We start from the raw sequence: 17334 nt of genomic DNA, 5'->3' as shown, positions 1-17334 counted from the left end.
TCCTAAGGTACTGTGCCCACTCTGGGAGCAAACCACTCTTTGTAGAGGTCAGGACACAAAAGGTTTGACCATTTTTAAATATCACATTTAAAAACTCCATAAATCTCAGAGGAAAAGACAACATAGATTCTCATTATAGCAAAGGCTTCATCAGTTACTGCATAAAATGTGAACTTCAAAGATTTACAAGGTGGATTAAAGCTAACTATCAAAAGCCAATTAGGAAGCAGGTGTCAGACAGCAAGTGAAGTTCAATTGCTCCACAAAATAATAGTGATATTGGGTTGCATGTACCAGAGAGGACATACCCAGATCAAGACAAATGAAGATGCTGCTAGGGTTTGCTTTTGGGCTTTTCTGTGTTGTTGTTTGCTGGTTTTTGTTTAGTTTAGTTTTGTTTTTGCTTAAGAGCCATCTTTTGTGGCTCAGACTACCCAAAGTAACCTCCCCTTTCTTTAAACACATCCACTCACAGAGGTAAACCTTGGGGGAATTTCTTCTCTTCAGCAAGCTCAGGGAACTCTTACAGAAACGTGACCAACCTTGCTGGTACCCAAATGCCACAGCTAAAACATCTGAAAACTAGCCCTTGTTTTCCATATGCGCATCTGTGAGACTGATAAAATGGAAGGAGTACTCAAATGTTGCTTTTGAAAAATCCCCATATCATGCATGCACAGGTTTGGATTTGGTTTTATTTTTAACTGTACACAACTTAGATATCCAGAATTCCACATAAACCTGAGTTAAACCTGAATGTACCTGATAAGTCAGATCAAGACTTCATGTTACTTTTTAACCTGTTGGTTCACATTTGTTTTCTAACAAATGTGTTTCTGAACAGCTTTCTGTGGTTTTTTGCATCTTATTATACTGCAAAATTGCTTAAAAATATTTTAAGATGATTTTTCCATCTTTATAGTTGAATTTAAAACTACATAGACACAAATAGACATATAGCTTTACGGCTTCACTTGAAGAAAAAATTTGATATAGCTCTGCCTAAAGTTTTCTTTCAATTATTATCCTTCCTGATAATCTTCACTGATTCCTTTCAGGTGGCCATCTCCACTCTGCAGCAGTTACAGAGAGCCATGGAAACAAAACCTGAGCACCAGCACTGCATACCTGCTACCCAGGGAGCACCTGAAAGCGCTTCACCTCAGGCCAAGTCCCTTTTAGGAGCTGTGGTGACAGAGCTACCTGCTACTCATCATCACACATAATTTGGACACACATCATCTTGGAAAGATACTATGACTTTGAACTGAGAAGTGACATCTTCCTAAGCCATTTTCTTTACAGAGCTTTTCTTGCAACTCTTCCACATTTCTCAGGTTTTATGACTGCTACATAGTTTCATTTAACTTGCATTCATATTTTGATACTAAGAAAAAAAACCCCAAAAGACAAACTAAATTTTGGTAGTCTTTGTGACTTGTTTTCTTCCAATGAATGAGTGAAACCAGGAGTTCTGTCTATACAGCTGGCACACAGAATCCAGTTTACTTGAATTCCCTTTTGTTTCAGAAAAAAAAAATCATAGTCCAATCTCCATTACTATTAATGGCCATTAAAGCTAAGTGGTGGTTCACCCAAATTTATTTTCTCACACATGCTGCTGCTTATGAGGTCAGCTGACTCCTTCATCTTCCCTAGTTTTCTAGAAGCAACATCTGCTATAAATACATTTGTGTTCAAACATAAATATAGGTACATTCATATTGGCTGCCCTAATCTCATACAACAGATTGTTGTACAACCTACCCTCACATACCCAAGAAAAAGCATATGAAAAAAGGAGATGACTGCAAATTAGCTCCAGAAGTCATCCAAGTGTGACTGACTACATCACTCAACACTGGCAAGGAACAGCTGCACACAGTGTGGGGAAAGAAAAGGTTATTGCATGATGTTTCTCAGGGGACAGCTACTCAAGAAATCACACTCCAACACTCTCTGTGTGATATTCTGACAAACAACACAATCCTACCTTCCAAGTCTTGCTTTGAATACCAGGAAATAGGTCTGCTAAGGAATGGTAAGAGGAATGCTGTGCATTGTTTTAAAAGCACATACAGGCCACAGGTCCTATACAAAACAGATCCGTTACAGCAAAGGGTTCAGAAACTGAAAGAGGCTAATCTGGGGGGCTGGAAATTTAAATTCATCTGTAAGACTGGTCAATGGCTCATTTTAAGAAATCACAGTTCAATATACACACAGATTTTGTGTACATATTTGCATATATAATGCAAATTTATTGTTTTTCACTTTGTCTGTGTTCAAAGTAATGACTGGCAGCATTACCTGTTGGACAACAGTAGCAAAACACAATCCAAACGAGCAAGCAAAGTGCCAGCCAGGCCATTAGGAAGTTGTGCTGCTGATTTCTGGAGACACCTACAGAGACAGCACTTTTATTTTCTGTACTAGGAACAGCTATTGGACATGGATCTCACATATCAAACTGCCTCTTGGAGAAAGTGCAATATTGTCTACTAGCCACATCTCTTGTATCATTGCATGTTCGACCTTTTTGGAGGTCATCAACAATTCCTAACCATTAGTTTCATTTAATAACTACCAACAGTTTTTAAAAATAGGTATTTTCATTTCAGGAACATTTTTTCCCCAAGTCTTCATTTACCTAAGAGTCCTCATTGGTGCTTCCAGTTTTGCCTGGCAGTGCTCACACCAAGGAGGTTATGCTGTCCCCCCCACCTGCCTTTGCTTAGGCAGAGCCACCCTGCTTCCCAAACAACTCCCTCCCTCATCACCTCCGCTGGCTGGCGCAGGATTAAAGTGTCCCGGCATCCGGAAAGACAAGAACAGTCCCACAGACAAGAGCATGTCCTGCCTGCACTCCAGCCCTGCTGCAGCTCCTGTGGTTTTACCACACTTGGACCTGACATGCTCAGATATCTGGGAAGTCCTGTCTGGTCCAAAAAGTCTGGCAACTCCATCATTTCTCCTTCCAACAAATTCTCAGTACTGAAATTCTTGTTGCATGCAGACATTCTTGCTTGCATGTCTCTGTTCTGTACACTTTCTGGATGCCTTTATGCTTCTAACTCCTCCCCTAACAAGCTTTGATTTGGATGCTTTCCTTCTTCTCCATAAGTGAGAAGTCCTTCTTGAGGGCTTTTCTTTTCTTGGTCATCCTTTCCAGGTACTGTGCCACCCACCTGTTTAACTGAGGTTCCCATTCACCATGTAGGGATGGATGCTATTATTTCCCACTCTGTTCTGGAGGGCATCATCACTGTCAATCACTTGAATGAATTTCCTAATGTTTAAGGCTTTATGATACAGACCCTAACTCATCAAAAGCATATTTTTCTGAAATTTAGCCTCTCAGTACTTCTGCAGGCAGATCACATAGCACAAGCTGAATTCAAAACATTCATGGTCCCCTGACAGACAATAGATACTTTCTCAGTAAAGCACACATGCTTTTTACATTTATTCTACATTATCTTAGTGCAGATTTTATTCACCAAACAGTAAAAGAAAACATCAGGGCATTCTGTGCATAACTACATACATATTTTAACAAAGGAAAGCACTGTCTTTAGCACTTGCAAGTTTGTTAAAAATAGTTAACCTCTTCACTCAGTGCAGCTATCTGAACTGGTATCAGTTAGTGATCTCAATTTTACTTGCTCATTGGTAAGGATTTGTTAAGTTAGAAGTAATGTTGCCCATTAAAACAAAGAACTGTGGTGCTCTGAGCCTCTGGGGCTGCAGCAGGTTGGGCTGTGTGCCAGAAGGAAGCCTGGCAAGCTAAGGAGCTGTGGGAGTGCAAAGGCATTACACAATCAAAGCAGCCATCACTGGGAAACACAGATCTCCCCATAAAGCCTGAACCAAGAGGGCAATATTTCAGACATATAGTCTGAACCTCATTTACACCAAGATCCATGAAAAGTATTTTTCAAAGCTTACTGTAAAAACAGTATTTCTAAATGAGAAGGTACTTATTTCTTCTGAACTTAGAGATGCCACTGTGCTCTTGCTTTCTGTGAGAGGCTTTCCAAGCACAGCTAGGTTTTCTATTGTAGCATTTCACCACTACTCCATAGGGCTCTGCCAGGTCACCTCCATCCATGAGGACTGTACTAAGTAAAACTCTTGTAAGGATCACATCAGCAAAAACCCAAAAAAGTGCTGCTGCATTTCAGAAACTTGGAAAGGCAATAGTGATGGAAAAAACTTCCTGCCTCTATCAGCAGAGAGCAGTCTCTCCACAGGGCTCTGCCAGTACAACTACTTGTATAGCACAGACCAAGAGACTTGTATAGCTTAGCCCAAGTCATCCAGCTAACAGCACTTGCTTTATGGGCAGATAGTTCTAGACTTCTCATATACCTTATTTCAGAAGATGAGAAATCCTGCTGGCTTGCCAGGTACTGGGAAATACATCCCTAGCCTGGAAAATTCATGTGAGAAGGAAGGGAAAGCCATGGCATCAGATGCTGCTGGGGAGCATGACAGCAGATAATCTCTCCACACACACAGCCTCAGCTGGAGTCACAAGGCTCTGTGGCTGTGGGCCTCCCTCCCTCTCCAAGATGCACAGAGAACCTTGCGGATACATCACTGGAGGCTGCACAGAACACTGATATCCAGCAGGTGTCTGCATTAACAGCATTACTGACACCACAGAGGAACAGCACTGCTGAGAAACACCTCTGCTCAGTACAGCTTTTTCCCACATGAGGTGGCAGAGCAAGTTATAGTACAGCTACTCTGCAAAAATGGATACACCAAGAACTCTTGCTAGAGTACTAGAAGAACTGGACTGTCACTGTTCATGAACATCATGATAAACAATGTAAGTGCTGCATAGAAATACAGGTACCTCCAGTCTCTGTGCTCAAACTTCAGTGTTTAAGATGTGAGACATGAAAGGTTCAGAAGGAGTGCCCCCACCCCAGAGGATCCCCAGACATGGAGCAGGTTACTCACTCTTCCCAGCTCCTCGTGGAAAGCCTGTTTAAGAGCACCAAGTTCTGGAGCACCAGCACCCTCTGAGGTCACTGCAGAAACCAGGCAAACTGCAAAACAAAACCAAATAATGTATTTTAATTTATGAAGAGTCAAGAGGCATTAATAAAAACTACTGAGCTTGCAAAGGTGCAGATACCAGAAGAAGCAGCAGGAGCCCAGGAATCAGAGGAGCACTGACAAATGACTGAGTAACCCAAGCAGCCACCTTCAGTTTACATCCTTAAAACCATCCACGTTCCACAACATGCCCACAGGAGAACTAAAAGCAGAACAGAGGATCCAGGCATCCCATTTGGGCAGGGATCTTCCCCAACCTAGCAGGGGTCACTACCTGCTGCCAGACCATGGCAGCTCAGGTATGTAAGAGACACATTGCAAAGCACACTTTAAATTCTCTCTCTCCACACTGCAACACAGAGCTGCAGTTTTCCCCTGCACTAACACTGAATATCATGAAGAAAATTAATCCAGATGATAGACATGAGCCCAAGTTATGAAAAAGCAGCAAGAAGTGCTCAGTAAACAATGAGTTCATAAAAAACCATGTTTTCAATTATGCTTGCATTCAGCAGACATTAAGTATATAGTTTATTTTTGCACTGTCTGTACACTGCATCACAGTCATTTCACCCCTGGAAAGTGGCTACATTAATGCTGTGGCATTTGGTACTGAGAAATATACACGTATTTTTCAGCACCAAATGCCACAAATATACCAAAATATATATAAAACCTCACACAATGAGGTTATCCTCCCATCAAAAGATCCTCCAACAGCAGCAACATATCTGTCAGTCAAACTATGTTCTAGGATTCAGGGTGGTGTTCAACTTTCTATTTGTTCCCCCATGTGGAAAAAATAAATATGCAGGACCAAAGATACAAATCTCATCTGCTGTAGAACTTATATAATATTTTTTTCTTTATTAAAGCAAAAGCCAGGCTAAATCAAGCCAAATTATATTCCATTTTAAAGAGAGGCTTATATTTTTCTTTGTTCTAACAGAAATCCAAGAACCATAAATCCTAGAAAGCACTGAAACAAAACAGGTCATTTAAGAGAGCTAAATGCATTCTTGCTAAAAAATATATTTGTCCTTTGAAACTTGGAAATATAACTTTTTTACACTAGATAAAAAGTAATTTTAAAAAAATCAAGAAAATATACTCACTGCATTTTCAATAATAAATTTTACTTTAAAAAAAAGTTCTTCAGGAAGAAAACATATCAATGCTCATTAAACTGATACTCTAACCCAATTTAGCACATTTGTGCACTTCTGTACCAGATGATCAGATTTCAGTATTCAAGAGAGAGGAAAAAAGAGAGAGAGAGAAAGAAAGCACACGTGTTTTTAACACCTTCCTACCAGGAAAGCCAAGAAACCAGCAAGTTCCTGCTGAGATACATGGGTTTATAGAAACAAAACTTTCTGGGTCAAGTACTGAGACCCGAAACTTCTTCACAGGCTGAGCATACATGGCAGCTTTTCCAAATTATTTAAAAGGATTTCTTCCCAACATAATCAAAAAGATGCATGTCTGTGGTGGCATTGCCATTTTTAAAATTAATTGTTTTCATCCTATATATCAAACTTGTTCTAAACCATGCCTAAAGTAACTGCAACTGAAACAGTAATCAATTCAATAAGCTCCAAGATAATAAAATAATCTCAAACTCAAAATCTTTTTCTCCTGAAAGGGGAGAGATTTTTAACACAAACTAAGATAAGGTCAGCTGCCAGTTCTGAGATCGGAGGAAAGCCTGAAATACAAAATACAGGTCTCAAAGGTAGGAATGACCAGCCTGTTCAACAAAACAGCAAACAGAAAATTGCAAAACAAAGTTTCATCAACAGATATTTGACCTCTGACCAAATAGGATCTTAACACTGATGGCATAAATTCCTGAAACTGTGCTGCCACACACCCAACATTTTCTATTTCCCAGTTGAGAATCCACCACCCTGAGTATTTTTCCTTTCCTCTGAATCCTGCTGAAAATGTCCACTTCTCCACCCACATTTTTACCACATTGCCTGCCTTGAAAATTGGCAGACTTGAAAATGAAGAGAGGAATCTTTTTTCATCCTGTTTAAAAATCCTCATATTTCAAGAAAGGCTCAGACAGCCAACAGTGGAGCCAGCTCAGCCTCCCAGACCTATGCAAGCACCAATAACTCATTTAGGGCTTTATTAAAAGCAGCAAATTGAAAGGCAATAACATGCAGGCACTGATACTCTTAGTAGAAAAGCAATTAGCAAATGTCTAACGCCCACAGCTGACAAAATAGTAAAATAACATTACCATTACTGAAATAAACAACTGGCTGGTTGGGGTAATAATAGGTGCAAGCTTAAAAGTTAAGTTGTCCTTAATTTCTTTTTTTCAAAAAATGTGGTGGTAACTACATATATTTGAAATGGGATTTCTGGGTACTTGGATTTTCATAGGACATAGACCTGCAATCCTACCTTCACCTAGTCTAAGAAACAAATGATGTCACAGAAGCCAGCGTGAAACCTGATCTTGAGTACATTACAGAATTTCAGCTAGAAATAATAAAACCAAACAGAAAACACCAGTCAGCATAGAAAAAAAATTGGGAATTATTGCTCTTCCTGAGAAGCTAGAGCAAAACATACTTTTGTACATATCTCAAAACAGAGACAGACTTCTGACAGACTCCCCATGGATTTGTAACATTTAAACTCAGGCCAAATCTACTTTCTTGAGGTTTAACAGGAATTTACCAACCTAGGAATCACTGTAGCTTTTTCCTTCTTCCCCACTGCAACTTGTGCCTGGTGGCTTCCTGCTAACAGCTGAGAAGGCAGCTGGTTTTACAGCTCTGCTTTCCAATTCCTTGTTATTGGTAAGGGACTTGAGAGTTCAGGTTAATACAAAAGAGGCAGGTCTCCAACCACCAAATTTCAGCTGGAGTCATTCAGTACCAAAATCAGTTGTGTACTTTAGAAACTCTTTCTCCTGAAGCACACAGGAAAACTTAGATTAATGGTGGGTTGCTCAGCAATAGCATTGTATTTTTTTTTGTCCTTATATAATAAAATAACCTGCATCAGCAAGATCTTCAGATGTTTCTGTTGACATTGAATGAGGAACTCTGATTTAAATCCACCTACATCTAAAAACTGACACAAAAAATCAAAAATATTCATCAGCTCTTCTCCCCTGCCCAATAGACAACTGCTTCTCAGATGGGCTTCAGAAAAGAGGAGGCAGACTGGGGCAGGAGGTGGCATTTCTGTCCAGGGAGAGCAGCAGATAGTCTTCCACTTCTTCACATTGAAAGCTCATTCTATATGAAAATAAATCCATCTATTTGAGTCGGGGAGTACAAATTCTAAGAATTCTATCACTCTGGAGCACCCCTCCTGTTTCCATTACAGTAATGGCTATATATTGCTACTGCACTGCAAACCTGTTTGTTGGGCAGGATGAAAGGGTGCAAAAGTCAGTAGAAATCCAGTTGCTCTGGGAAAAATAATTACAGACTTCACAATTCCTGCACTTTTAGACTGGAAGCACAGTTATGAACTCATGTGTGAGATTGAGGCTATTACATATGTACGGAATTCATCATACAGAGCTGAGTGAACTGGTATCAGAACAAAACTTGTGACAGTTTTCATATTGCAGCTTCCTCTGGGCATGCACAGACCTGCAGACATGCCACATTCCCATTATCAGACTGGGAGCCCTGCATTAAATTGTCTTTTAAACAGCAACCCCAGGATCCTACATACTCCTCCATTAAAATTCACCTCTTCTTCCATCTTCTTAATAGAATAAAGAAGTCATCCAATGTAACATCAATAATTAATAAGTACAGCATGGCCATCTATTTTAGGGATATATTTTTCTCTTTCCTTCTAAAAAGTACATGAACAGTGTCTAACTTCAGTCTATCAGACAGCCTCCCAGTAAGCCTCATGCAACCACCCCAAGAACCTGGGCTGCTGGGGTTTGTTTCCAAAAGGACAGAAGAAGAGCTTCATTTTTATCAGCTTCTAGGGCTCTTAGTCTGGAAATAGTATAAAAACAAACAAACAAACCTCAACAAAACAGCCTGACAACCATGGGGGACTCACATAACATAATGATGGCTAAAAAACTCATTGCAGATGGGGTGGAGAAGGCTGCTATCACACCCCAAGAATTCCCTGACACTTTCAGCATCTACCTTTCTCTGCATCCTACCTTCTTTGGCTGTAGTTTTTGCCAAATCCACAGAAAGAAGCATCAAACACATTAATTCACTTACTGCCTAGGGGGCCAAAAGGAAAATTGCATCACTTAGACGGTTTTACCTTCCCAAACTTTTGAAGGTCAGGAAGAAGCATGTCTTTCACAACTAGTGGATGAAATTTGCACTGAAATGCACATGGCACTGTTTTATTTATGAACCCTGGCAAGTCCAATGAAACTGAAGAGATTTGGTGTTCCACTATAGGCAGGAGGGGTCCCTCTATTCTCCTTCCACGTTAAAAAGCATATTCTGGACACCCTCCTGGAAAGGGCAGGTGGAGGCCTCAGGTCCTCCTGGGACACAGGCAAGTGTCCTTTGCTCCCTGCTCCCCACAATGAAGACTGACCAGGGGTCACTGCAGAGGGGACTGTGAGGAGGGAAAGTCTCAATATTTATGAAGGATACTAAGGTCTCCTCCCTTCATTTTAGTCATTCTTTTATTTAAAAATATCCAAAGTAGATATTGAAACATGGTTTCTGTTCTTCCATTCAACATTTTGATCAGAAGGTGGCACGTGTGGGTGGGACTAAAACATTCATGCCACTCTGGCCCAAAATTGTATTTTCATTTTAGCAAATCCTCCTCACCATTGCCCTCAAAACACTTATGCAGACTTTCACATTGCCAGCGACTGCTCCCAAACACCAGGGTATTTCTTCAGTTCTCTGGCTGCACGACTTACTGCTTTTCTCAAGTCTTATTGTTTGCTGAACTGTGCTGCACAGACATCAAATCAGAAGAAATCAAAGCACTGGGTGACACTGAAGCAGAATTCATCTTCAGCCTTGGCTGACACCTCCCAGTGCACAGCGCTGGCTTCAGCTCACAGGGTCCTGTCATATTGTGCACTCCAAAAAGCCCTCTTTGAATTGTGTTCTGCCACTACAGTGACACACAAATCATACTACCTCACCATTAAAAACTTTCATAGGAATACCTTACACTTAAAGCCTGAGAGAATTGGTATTTTCACTAGTGACTAATTCAGCTTCCTCAGGGTGAACCAGAGAGCCAGGGCAAGGAGCTTCTCCAGAAAGACATGTGCTGCTCTGGTGTGAGGTCTCAGCACACATCTATCCAATTTGCAGAAGCCATTGGAATAGGGACAGCTTAGAAACATCCAGAACACAGCTCCAGCACTTCAGGGCCCTGCCTGAAGCAGGTTTGCAATGTGCTGAGCATCATCCTAGCAGCACAACAAAGCCTTGTATCCCCCTTTCTGTCCCTAAGTCCACTCCTCTCCAGCTTTCAGTATCACTGCAACCATGACTTACAACAAGAACCAGACAATTCCTGCTAGTGCAGAACTGTCTGAGCAAACATCTGGGCTGAGGCTGACAGTGCTCAGGATGTTATGCCAAAAGCACAGCACAATCAACACGGGTACATTATCCTTCAACAGCAACTCTTCAATCAAGTACCACTGCAGCATGTTTTCCCCCCAGCAATCAAGGCATATTTTCTGTTTCCTCATCTGCCCTGACCCAAATTTTAGAGCTCACAAAAGCCCAACACACAATTTGATGATAGCACTTCAGCAGCAAAACAAGTATGCTCTGAAAACACTTAAGCAGCTGAGTTAAAAAGAATTTTTAAAACCTTAAAAGTGGAAATAAAAACTTGAATCAATATTTGAAAACAAAGCAGTCTAGAATTTCTCTCCAAAAATCTTATTCTCAGCACAAGGGGGTGCAGCACAACTAGCTGAACAATTTTTGAATATATTTTAGGAATAACTTTCACACAGGCATCATATTTTGAAGAAGGAATTGAAAGCTAATATATGTGACAGAGACCAACCATGAGGGTTAGAATCAACTGAAGATGCTCTTCCATAAGCTGGCTAGGGAGAAAAACATCTCAGAGTGCTATGACTTAGCAGACACACCATACTTGAGACCAGGTTTTATCTGTCACTTACAGACCTGTGGGTGATGAGTATTCAGGTCACACACACACCACTTCTGCAGCAGCCCACAGCACAACTATTCATGTGATAAACACCCAATGCACAGTAGAAGCAAGAGGCAATGAATAATGCAGGAGATCCAGTCACTACCACAGCAGATACCCATGGGATCTGGAGGCAGCATTTTAACTTAAGTCATCCTTCCCCCTCCAGGGTGCAAGCACGCTCCTCAGTAATTCTCTCTCCACCTCAGGTCCTGCATATACATTAACAAGTCAAACCCAGCAAACCAGGACAAGTAGTTACAGAAGAAACAGGGACACAGAAATGCAGTGCACCCTCTCACAAGATCATATTAAAATATTACATCATCTGCTCAGCTCAAGAGCTCCACAAACCAGGAACAGTTTCCCCAAAAAGGCAGACCTTTGTTGACACTTCCCAAGAGATGTACTTTCTCACCATTAAGAAAATAATTTCTCAAAGCATTTGCTAAACTAAGATAAATTAAAACAGAGCCACACTCAGCCTTCGCTTATAACTCTGCCTGAATGAAGACAGGTTATTAAATGCACACGGCAAAGCTGAAAGAAAATCAGAATTTGCAAGTCACCTTCTTAAAAAGGCATTATCACCTCTGCTTTAGGCACAAACTCTCCCAGGAAGTCACATAAGTTATTAATTCCTATTCTGAATACCATTACCATTGTATACTTCTCCACAACCCTTCTTGATATTCTTCAGTACTTTGCACAGCTTATGCTGCACAGAACAAAGTGCTCCACCTTAGAGCACCCTTGAGATCCACCACAGCAGGGCAAGGCACAGAGATAACAGATATCATGACACAAGGCACCTGGCAGTGCCAGCTTGGCTTCTCTGGCACACTCTGCCTTTCAGTATCCTGCTTAGTCAGCCACTCTGCCAGCATGCCTGGCCTTCACACAGCTTTGCCTGAGCCTGGACACTCATTTAATTTGCAGATTTAATATGCCATTGCAAGGGCACATCTCTGTCTCACATCTGTGCTGTTGCATGCTATTTCTTTTACATTATTTTCATATACCCAAGAAAATCTGCATAGGAAAGCTGATGCAGCAAGAGAGCACACTGCATTCATTAATGCCCATGCTTAAAATGACTGCACTAAAAAGAAAAAAGAGACAGAATAAAGGCTCATGCCTCTCTCCAGTTTCAGTCATAATCAACTTTAATGATGCTGTTACAAGACCTCGATCTCAGCTTCAAAGCTAGCTAAAAGTCAGTGAAGAATTTCTAGCATCAACACAAGTACTAACAGAAATCATACTGATTCTGCACTCCAGGGCAACATATTGCAAACTTTTTGGCCTGTATGGACTCAGTTGTAAAAAGGAATCATCTCATCTTCCTTACAAGCCTCTCTATCACTCTGGTTTGCTGTGGGACAAAATTTAAAAAAATATTACAGCTTTTTTTTTTTTTTACAGACCTTATGCAAGCCTTTGAAAGGTTTGGAATAGACCTCTGCATATGTACATAATAGAACAGGTCTGATAGCTACTTATAATAGTGTTTCTGCCTTAACTCTATCTCCATCACCTCAAATATAACAACTGTTGGGGTTTGGGGGCTTTTGGGTTGGCTTTTGGTTTGGTTTGTTTGTTTTTTTTAACAAAACAGGGTCAGATAGTACTTGGAATTAGTTCTTGCTCAGAAGAACTGGTGGTGAAGAGAAAAAAATCTTGGGTTAGCATTTTCCTTCATTAATCATCATTGCTGGTGAGCTGACTCATCTAGGGTTTATATCTTAAGGAAGTAAAAATATTCTATCAGTTGTTTTTCTCACTTAACACTACAATTCTAGTGCTATGCAGTATTTTCTCAATTCACTATCTCTGATAGGGAGCCCTATTAATGGTGCAATCACAGGATGAAAAGAGTGAGATTAATTTTCCAATCATCTTCAAAAAACACGCTCACATTTTTCCTACTGTCTTAAAAACTCCTATGAGCCTAAAATCTCTGATCTAATGCATTTACTTCTACTGGTTTTACTGTTTTAAACCAACTTGAGATCTCTGACAGAAGAGATACTGCAGTTTCTCCTGAGAAAATGATAATTAACTATTCTAGAAACAACAGGAAAAAAATACTTTTTCCAGGGAAGAGAAATTGGGAAGATAGAAGACACAAACTTAGCAGCTGCAGAAAGATCCAGAGAACCACTACTCAAAGAAAAAACTCAAAGAATGGCTGTTACATGACAAGAAATTTGGTATTCACATGCCAGAGAAGCAGGTCTTGTATCCTACACTTGCTTCCTGCATGGACCAATGAGTTCCCACTCTTCTCAATATGACTCAAACTGCAGAACAGCATTAACTGTGCTTTTACTAAAAGTTATATCAAGTTTTCCTTTACCATCCTACTGGCTTCAAGAGTTTATTCCTCTAAGCTGAGCCATATTCTACCCTGAAACCCACAAGCATACTCTTAATTTATTTGAGAAAAAAAATCTTTTCCAACAATTGCAGACAAGACATCAGATCCAAACAACCACATGGTCTAAGACTGCAATCAGCAATTCTTCTTTAAAAAAAAAAAAGGCATTTGTCAGTAACAACTTCTGCTCATGTATGATGACACCTCCAAGAGCTACAATGCATGCTCACAAGTCTGATGTGGCATTTAGTCATAAAATAAAAAATTAAGAAGCCAATATTGATTAGGAAGCTTTTCCAAAAGAAAACCACTTTAAAAGAGGTTTATTTAACAGAAGAGCAACAGTAATACTGCTTTGCTACAACAGTAATACTATATTGCTTTTCCCAAAATATGTTCATTTATATTCTTTCCAAGGTCTCCACTCCAAGGTTTTAAGACCTAGATTTTTATTAACAAGTGTTTTGTTTATGTTTATTTTTTAAAATCAGCTTATTTACAAAATACATGAGAAGCATCTACACCTGTATTAAATCAACAAGGTTTAAAATAATTTCCTCCTGAATTGAAAGGAAATTTTCCTACAGGACATCTCACACACTTAATTAAGCAGCTAAATGGTTATATTTATGCATCATGTCAATGCTAAAAAGTTAAACCACAGAAATTAGGATTTCACTTCAATATTGCAGAATCTTCAGTAAAATAGCCTGTACACTGCTAAACCACTTTCATTAAAAGACAGGAATGCCATCTCAGAGCAGACCTGATTTAAGCAGCTGTTACCAGATGCTCCAAAAGGAAGCAATAAAATTCCCTAATAATTCCTAACTAATAATATTGCCTTGCCCTATCTCACTTAGATCCCTATCATTTCTGGCTATTAATTAAAACCTCCTGTCATCTCTCTACTTTTTATAAGGCCTCAATTCCAGAGAATTACATTGAATTTTTTCCAATTTATGCAGAACCATCCATGTCAATAAGAAACCAAGGGGAGTCAAATAAAACCACAGTGAGAGGAATCTCATCTCTCAACCCTGTGTGCCCAAATTGATTTTAAGACAGAATAAGAAGCAGGTTTTTTTCCCCCAAAGACTGCCCTGGATGTGCACTGCAGTGCTTTGTCCTAGCATTTCAAGAATGCCAGCAATGTTTAGCATTTTGCTTGGAGGTACTGCAGGAATGTAGGGTCAGCAGTGGCCACAGGTGGTCAAATTTACTCAAAACAGTTAAGGTAATCAGTACAGCAAAAAAAAATGTAACCTCTTGAAGAGAGACAGTAGGACTGGATAGCTTCCAAAATGAGCACTGACAAAGACTAGAGGCTGGATTGGACAGGACAGTTCTGGGGCTCTCTGTGTATTGATCCTCTCTGGCTAAACTGTGACAAAAGAGGTAAAGTATTATGAAATCAAAAAGAAGATGCTCTACAACAAGAAGCACAGCATATGATAGAACAAATTGAACTGAAATGCTGATAAAGGTCCTGAGGAGACCTCCAGTAAATCAAAGGAAATTTAGTGACTGAACCTAGTTTGAGGTCTGTGCCACAACTGAAAAATAAAATTCCAAACTCTTTGTGTTCAAAAGTAATTTTCCTCACAGGTCACCACCAAATGGAACTTGTTACTGTTCAAGTGCAGAATTACAGCTCTAGGAAACCAAACCACTGACCAGTCACACATCATGGCTGAACACACACAGCTGAAATGGGACCACCTGAAAGTCAAAAACATTAAAATTCTCCACCAGACCCTTCAAAACCTAAATGGTGCCAGAGGTGGCTAGAAAGCAGTATGTGAGCTAAGCATCTACAATCTCTGCTGAAGTCACAAATGGGAAGAACAATGACTCTCATTTTGTAACTCCACTTTACCCACCGGGGACGCTGCTTATTCTCAGAGCTACTGAGGAAGAACGAGAAGCTTCAAGACTTCCTGTCAGAGATAGGAGTATGTATATGTATATATACATATGTATAAGTATGCATTGAATGGACACAGGCACACACTCTACCTGCCTGCAAAACCAGCTAACTCAATTTAAAATTAACTTATTCCCATAGTTAAAAGCAACAGTGAAATTTAGTATTATAATTAAGCTTAGTATAAATTTGCAATATGCCAAAACAAGAGCTGGAAGGGTCTTTAATTTCACACAGGCAGAACTTAAATAAAAACAGAGTTCTGGACTAAACAAGTTAAACTCCATGTATGAACAGGTAGCACTCACAAGCAATCTTTTTATTTAAACTGAGCTGCAGAAAGTAGAAGTCACAGCTGCTGTTCCACAGCCAGCAGAGTGATGGTAACTGTACAGTTTTACATCTACACTGATTTAAGCCAACTGTCCTTTTCAGCAGCACTTGGCCTTTGGGCTGCCTCCACCTCCTCATCCCAGAGACATGGTCACCAAGATGCATCTTCTTTGAGAGATTACTTTTCAACTGGGTCCTCAAATTAATCAGATTGGACAGGGGGCCAGAAAAATGCCATGGATGAGGAGATGGCATGTTGTAATAGCTTGAAGAAGATGGACTGACACCCTTAAACAGTTGCTGTTAACAGCTTTTAAAACATTCATTTTGGAGCAGTCCAAAGTGGTGTGAAACCATGCCCATAATCTTTCACCATGCCTTTAAATTTTGTTGAAAGATGTCACATCTGGCACATGTGACAGGCCAGGAGCACTGCCAGCACTAATGGCTTGAATGACACATGTAACCAGTGTGCTTAACTCTTCCCTGCTCACTCTGTTTTTTCAGTACTGTTTAAAAATAGAAGAATTTTTAAAAAAATTAAGAAGAAATTTAATTGGGGTAACGCCAGAAGCTTACAGAAATGCACACATTCTGATCTAATTTCAGCACAGCCAAATAGATCATCCTCATTGTCTGAAGGAGGATGAATAGCTGGCCCAGAAGCAGACCTGCTCCTTGTGACCTGGGAAAGAAAGGGAAGGTGATCCCAGCATTGGTCACACAAAAGCCCCCTCCAAGTATCTAGAAGTTTCTGGCATTTGCTGCCCACAGAATCAAGCATTTTAAAAGAAACACCTTATGTCAGAAACATCAACCAGGCTGGGCACACCCAGGAGTACTGGGAGCTTCAGCAGACACGGGAGACTGAGTACAGCAAGCAGCCACCATCTCCAAGTGATGTTTCACTTGGAGAAACATCACCCAAGTCCCCATACACTGGATACCTGGCCACAGAAGCATTTACCTGACAGAGATGACAGTGCTCCTGCAAATTGAACAGTTTATGCAACAGCTGCAATAGTATTAGAGTAGAAACAAAGACAAAGCTTGAGAAAGCATCAATATTATAGTTCAAAGGCAGCTGGAGTTAAGAAAATGTAATAGAAACCAGACTGTTCTGTCACAAAGGTACTTTCAGTCACAATAATTTAGGCATAACCTTAAATCAGTGAAGAATGTTTTGGTGTAACTGAGAGGAAAACTTTGTTCATAGCAGTAATTAGCAGACAAAAACTGTTCCAAATGAAATCAGTGGAGCTAAGATTCTGTAGCCTGTATTCATAATTAAGATTAGTGGGTTTTTGCATTCCATTTCAATCACATATCCATTTAGCGAGGAATTCACAAAATCTTTGGACAAATCAATGTACAAATAAATAATTTCTTAAAATAATTTTCCACATATTATGCCAAGACAGATATCTGTTTAAAAAGCTGACTTGAGAGGATGCCT

The 17334-nt window shown here is 40.1% G+C and overlaps 1 protein-coding gene across 11 annotated transcripts in view; it reads right to left on the bottom strand.

The window, feature by feature from the left end:
• APBB2 (amyloid beta precursor protein binding family B member 2) overlaps window positions 1-17334 on the bottom strand; it is a 164377-nt gene that overhangs the window by 105004 nt on the left and 42039 nt on the right. For all 11 annotated transcript variants that reach the window (XM_071432490.1, XM_071432493.1, XM_071432491.1 and 8 more), the window contains exon 2: window positions 4972-5060. The gene's annotated coding sequence lies outside the window, so the exon portion shown is untranslated. The remainder of the gene's footprint in view (window positions 1-4971; window positions 5061-17334) is intronic.

This window comes from Agelaius tricolor, unplaced genomic scaffold, assembly GCF_023055355.1.
Source record: "Agelaius tricolor isolate 1412-34295 unplaced genomic scaffold, bAgeTri1.0.p SCAF_8, whole genome shotgun sequence".
Taxonomy (NCBI): Eukaryota; Metazoa; Chordata; class Aves; order Passeriformes; family Icteridae; genus Agelaius; species Agelaius tricolor.
The sequence above is the reverse complement of the archived record's forward strand: the minus strand, read 5'-3'. Positions and strand labels throughout refer to the sequence as shown.